The sequence below is a fragment of the Macaca mulatta genome, chromosome 13 (genome assembly GCF_049350105.2).
Source record: "Macaca mulatta isolate MMU2019108-1 chromosome 13, T2T-MMU8v2.0, whole genome shotgun sequence".
Taxonomy (NCBI): domain Eukaryota; kingdom Metazoa; phylum Chordata; class Mammalia; order Primates; family Cercopithecidae; genus Macaca; species Macaca mulatta.
The window spans coordinates 87,315,885-87,322,400 of record NC_133418.1 but is presented as its reverse complement, the minus strand read 5'-3'; the positions used below and the strand labels follow the sequence as shown (position 1 = coordinate 87,322,400).

At 41.3% G+C, this 6,516-nt stretch overlaps 1 long non-coding RNA gene across 1 annotated transcript in view; it reads left to right on the top strand.

Moving 5' to 3' along the window:
- The first annotated feature begins 5,070 nt into the window (after positions 1-5,070).
- Positions 5,071-6,516, top strand: part of LOC144333608 (uncharacterized) — a 36,798-nt gene continuing 35,352 nt past the window's right edge. The window contains exon 1 of the long non-coding RNA XR_013402495.1: positions 5,071-5,283. This is a non-coding gene — a long non-coding RNA (uncharacterized LOC144333608). The remainder of the gene's footprint in view (positions 5,284-6,516) is intronic.

The window sequence follows — 6,516 nt, the reverse complement described above, 5'->3', positions numbered from 1 at the left end:
CAGTGTGTTGTAATTCATCTGTGTATATATGTGCTTCTGCTCCTTCCTAAGCTATGAGCTTCTCAAGGAGACATGCTGCCATCTGTATTAAGTGTGCCTGGTACATAGTAGACATCCAAAGGCTTGCTCAATGAATGCATGACTAGAGGTGTAAGAATTACTGTCCTGACTCTCATACACATTACAACGTAATTGAGGATCATGACAAATAGACACAAAACACTAGCAAAGTAAACAGGAAAAAGGATTCTGTGATGTAGGTGCAAAATTCAGTGCATAAATTCAGAGGAGTAGGAGACCTTTGAAAGCTAAAGGAATCAGGGAAAGTTTCCTGTGAGTATGTGGAATTACTTAGTAAGTGATGAATGGGGAAATCATTAAACCCACCAGAATTCCTTCAGGGAGAAAATCCTGTTAATTTGGAAGGCACTCTGTGGTAGATGCTAAATACTCAAAGCATCTGCTTAGGGGCAAAACTGTACTATAAGAATTTAGCTATTGTTCTAAGAGATAAGGATGAGGAAAGGGAGAATGGAGGTGGATTGAAGATGATGGCTGAAGACCACACACCCAGCAAATCTCAATGACATTGACTAAATCCCGAAGTGCTTGAACTGAATGGATTTTTTAAATGGAAACAATGAATGGACTCAAATTAGACATTCCATGTGAATATAGGAACAGGGAGACAGGGAACCAAGGCACAGCTATTCAGAGAACTTGAGATAGCCTCCTTGGGGTTCAAAGACATAGATTTGGAGTTTGGGCCAGGTTTAACCAAATCTCTCAGGATTGGAGCTGAGGAGCAAAGAAAAGGGGAAACTGATATATGGGTGATAATATCCAAATGAGTTGCCTCTCCAAAGCAGAGAATTGGCCATGGGCCTTAGGGAATCATGCAAGTTAAAGCAAAATAATATTTCAATTCTCTATATAAACATTCCTGTAGCCACTGGCCCCTAGACCTATAGTTTATAAATGTCAGTCTACCCAGCATGCTGATGGAGGAAAAGCTTTCACCTAAACACTGTGACAATGTAAGTTGTTCATAATACTAAATTCATTTAACTTGCAGAACTATATTTCAAAATGTTATTTTTCTGACATAATTGTTCATTTTCAAATGAATTGATGGCTTTTGATGTCTTTACATGGCAAAATTAAAATGTGTCAACTTCATGTTCATTTTCTAAATTTCTTAGAGATTTTATTGGTCTATAAAATCCAAAATTTGAAGAACCACTTCTTTTAATATGACCTATAGTATACCTATAGTATAATTTCAGTTCCCTAGTTTGGTTTATTTTCAGTTCCTAAATTCATTACTGGTGGTCATGGTTGGTGTGGATTTTTAAGGCAATGCCTTTTTCGAGTCACATCATTCATAGCCTCTTCAAATGAAAATTTGTGAGTAGATGCACTGCCCCAGGTCCCCCGAAGGCTGTCTGCATATGAACAGGGTTTGGTTTTGTAGTCAATATGGCATTCAACAAAATGAACCCCATAGTTAGTAAAAACAATACCTTGCATTGTATTATTACAAAGCAGTGTTTATATAATGATTACATATTTTCACTTACATAATTATGAAATGCACAACTGTGACTGCTGCACAGTAATTAGTCACAAATGGCACACATTTCATGTAAGTGGCTGCAAGTCCTGTGACTTTTCCTATTACGGCTAGCTTCATGAGCATGTGACCTATCTAGTTCCACAGGGTCCCCTTGCTCAAGAGGGTCCCATGCTTGGCTTAATGTGCTGTGGTTGCTGTCTTGCAATTGTTCATAATTGTTGACAAGGGGACCCACCCTACATTTCCCCTTTACACTGAGTCCTACAAATTATATGGCCATATCTGACTGCTATTGCAAGGATTCAAGCTGGGCTGGGAGGTAGAAATAGAAGGACCAGGTAGAGAGGCAAGGGAGCAAGACTGAATCCTTATAGTCATCTCAGGAGCTCCTGCCTCCAATCCAACCAGAAGGGCTTCTACTCTTACTTAGAAAGTCTTGGCTCTTTTTATTTCACTGGAACAAGGAAGAAGAATTAGCTTTTCAGAAAATAGTTTTAGTTAGGTCACAGTAAGGGAGAGCTGGGGAGATGCTATGGTTTTGATAATGTCCCCATATTTCATGTGTTGGAAACGTAATCTCCAAATTCATATGTTGATTTGGGGTGGGGCCTTTCGGAGGTAATTAGGATTAGATAAGGTCATCAGGGTGAGAGTCCCCATGATGGGACTGGTAGCTTAATCGGAAGAAGAGAGACCTTAGCTGGCATGCTTTTGCCCTCTCACCATGTGATGGTGAGAAATGTCTTGTCTTTATAAATTATTCAGTCTGTGGTATTTTGTTAGAGCAACAGAACACGAACTAAGACAGAAAATTGATACTGAGGAGAGGGGCTATTGCTAGTAAGAAATACCTGAAAATGTGGAAGCAGCTTTGGAACTGGGTAATACACAGAGGCTGGGCTCTGAGAATAACTCACAGTGGTCAAGTGGCCTAGGGGGTGGCTTCAGGGAGACCAGAAGCACTTGACGGGATAAATAGTGGTCATGAGACAGGCAGTGTAACCTACCTCACTCTTCCCCACTCTTCCATAGCATCTGCAGTGAAGATATTGTTTCTTATGGTTTTGTTAGTGGATTTCTTTGTGGAGCTCAAAGTTCTGAACCCAGGTTGATTCAACATGAAAATAAACATTGTTCATGCAGGCTCAAGGAGCCAGAAGACGGGTAGGGGATGGAAGGGGGGCCAGTGGGCAACTGGGCTCAGAGTGATGTGTCCTCAGTGAGAATTCCAGTTCTGCCATAATCTTCCCTGTGAAGTTCTGAGAATGAGTATACAATGCCATAATGTGGTCTGGGACTATGATGGGGATGGTGGGTGTTCCCCACACTTTAGCAGAACGAAGCCTGTGTAAGCTGTGAAACTGTCAGCTTTGGAGATTAGTCATCCTTGCTCAGACTCCATAAAGCTTTTGCATTGGTTAGGCTGATGTTTCACTTTTAACTCATATAGTAGACTTCAGACACTATTGGAAATAGTACTTTTATCATTAGCTATGTTGCCATTTTTATTTTTTTCAAGCTGCTTCTCTCTCTCTCCACATAAGTACACTTTAAGCTTTACCCTTGCTATGAGGTTAACCTAAGGCAGAGGGTTTGTTGCCAGCTATAGGCCAAAACTCTGGGTAGGCATGTGAGAAAGAAATATTTTGGCAGCAATATAGCTTAGGAAGTCAATATTTTTTAACATAAGTGACAGTAAATATTTACAAATTCAGGCTCCTGTGCGTGTTCAGATTCTGAGTGAAAAGCAATTTACTTTGAATAGGTTCTCCTTTTTTTTTTTTTTTTTTACTTTGACTATGTTCTCCTTTTTTTCAGTAACCATGACTAATTCCCCTTCTCACAGGGTGGAGAGCAAGTTGGCTCTCGATCTAGCCAGAGGCGAGGGGGAAAAAACAAGTTTTCTTATACTTCTGGTAGTAGGCATATGGTTAGAATACAGGAGTAAGAAAACAAATGCGACTCTTAAAATTATAGTACAGATTAATAAATGAAGTAAACATCTAAATGTTGCTAAAGTGGCTGAATCACAGATCCACTGTTTCTTACTCTGGTTTTTGCTACAGGGGCAAAAAACCTGTAAATTCGGGGTATAATGCAGCAAATGAACTAAATCAGAGATGTTTGAGTATTGTCGATGCCGGGAGAGACAAGAAAAATAAGACAAAAACCTTGCCTTCAAGGAACTTATATTTGTGAAGAAAATATATCAACAATGCAAAGTCAAGTAATCATAAAAATATGAATGACACTTTAAATTAACAATAGAAGGGAGGGAAAAAGCTGAGCATGGTTAATTTACATACAGAATATATGACGTTGTTTCAGAGAGGCAAGACATTATTTGCCTCTGAGTCTTCCTGGACACAGTCTCCCTGGAGGAGGTAGATTTGAGTATTGAAAGGGGCATTCTAGGCAGGCAGAAGGCATGAGTGGAATCACAGAGGTGGTGAAAGATCCATGAGAGTGAGATGAGTAAGCCAACCTGGCTGATATGAGGTTTTGGGATGGTGAATAATTGGAGACTGTGCTGGAAATAGCTAGTGCATTGGACTCCAGAGGGTCTTAATTGGTGGGATAAGTGCTTCTCCATGCACCATGAAAGACCTGCTCTGACACAGTAAAAATCTCTGCATCTCCCTTTCCCGCTGAGTCATCTTAGGCTTCTCTCTCTGCTCTTCCCTTGAAGCCAGGAGTTCATTCCCAATGGGCAGGCCCATGCTTCCTGAAATCCAGCGCAAGATGAGGCCTGGCAGGTGAGTGTGCAGGGCCATGGTGCAGACTCCTCCAAGCTCATCATTACTCCAGCTTGGTCAGGGTCTGTTTGGAAAATGGAGTGGTGACATCCTCTTGCCTCAGGATGTGTGGAAGCTCCTCCTTCCATGTGTACAGCAGAAACAGGGCGTCTCTGATCCTTCATTACCCCCAGAACCCACTGCCCTGGCTCCTGGCCGAAGGGCCTGAGAAGCGGTTGTAAAATTGGGAATTTGCCCAAAGAACCAGTACTATATAAAGATTCATTTAAACCCCTGAGCAAGGCGTTATGGATGCAGACCTGATAATGAGCCATTATGAGAAAATGAAAAGCACAGACTTTGTGGTGCGGCCCTCAGAGCTAAGTAATTCTGGAAAGTAATTATGAAAGCAGAAGAATGATTACACAAACTGCAGACTAAACATTTAGGCCCTGTGTGTGAGGCCAGCTGACAAAGCAGAGGTAATTAATAGGCAGTTACAATGTGGAAGATTCTGGAAAGTAGAGTTCTGTCATCTGAAATTTAGTCAGACAGAGGAATATTAGCAAGATAAATGTATTTGGACCAAGCACTCGAGAGGAAGGGCATGCTCAAATCATTTTTGTAAAAAGTCCCTGGTGGTGTTTGACTCCCTTCTGCGTCCTTCATGAAACAGTTCTTGAGTATTACGGTTGGCAAGCGTGTGGGTGGGGGAGATGTCACACACACCCACTCCAGCTGTACAAGCAAGACACTGCGAGGATTAGACACTTGTTAGTTATGAACTTGGGTGTCTGGTCTGTTTCTTTGCCTTTCAAAGGCACTTCCTGGCAGAGAGGTACAATGGTGCTTTGCAGGAAACCCTGTGCCCGCAGCATCTGTTCTGCAGCTCGGCAGACTGCAGCTGGCCCTGAGCATGGCCTGCTAATTTTCTGGGTCAGGTGTGGCTGTGGTGAGATGGGTCTCAGCCAGGTAAGACCCTCTAATCTTTACTCTTTTTCTCCTGCCATAAATGCACTGATTGGAGGGTATGACATGAGTTCTTGCCTGCCTTTGAGTCATGAGGGAAACGTAGAGAGTGTAATGGGCTTTTTGGAGTGCCAGGAGCCGAGTCCCCAGTGTTCATTCTTAGAAAACCATGAAGCTGTTCTTTGAACTCCAACTTCTTTTTCTTCTATATTCATTTGGGGCCCTTTCCTCTACAACCCCCTCATTCTTGCTGTTGATAGATGCCTCCTTCCTATTCTCTAAATGTCCAATTTTATCTTCCTTTGGAATGCCATCAAATTCTTCCTCCCTTTTTCTGTACCCCACCTCCAAAAATAATCCTAACCGCTACCTCTTCAGAGTGTCCACTTCCTCAGAGCTAATCCCAGAAGGAGCATATAAGTCGGTGGAACTCATACTAATATCTGAATGACTGTGGCCCTTGGATGGTTAGAAAATTAAGGTAGTTGTTCACTGTAGAAGATTGTTTAAAGCCAAGTGGTTAAGAATATTTTATACCCTTCCTTTTGCATATATTATCTCGTTCATCCTTGTGAAGCAGATAATCTCACCATCTCAATGTACAGAAAAGGAAACAGGCTCAGAACATTTTGTGTAGCCTACTTAAATAGTGTAGGCAGAGATTGAACCCACATCTCTGGCCCCAAGAGATCTTGATAATTCCCTCACACCTGCTGCCTAACAGCAGATGGAAATATATTTGGATTCTTCTCACCCTTAAGGAAACCTGCTAAGTTAAACTCTAAAAATCAGCAGTCTTCTCAGGGGATACAGGGAGAACTAGGACCATTGTCCCAAATCTGTAGTCATATTTATCTGCTTACCAAATGACCATGTGATGAATCCCTGAAAACCAAGGGAGAACCACAGAATTAAAAAAAAAAAAAACAAAAAAAAATCAGAGTTCTGTGACTTCTTTTTACTAGGTTTCTCTAAAATTATTTTACTACAAAGCCCTGAGTATAGGCCACATGCTACTAGATGATCCATTATATCTCTTAGCCCAGTTATAACAACTTAGAGTTTTCCTTGTATTTTTCTCATTGAATACAATGTTCTCAGTTATACTAGTTATAAAAGATAATTGCAAAAACCATGCCTGGTCATTTAAAGTCATCCTCTTCTTGAACCTGTTGGTTCCATCTGGTCTTCTGGATGAAAAAAGTGTAAGACATTGAGCTGAGTTCTGCCCTCAAG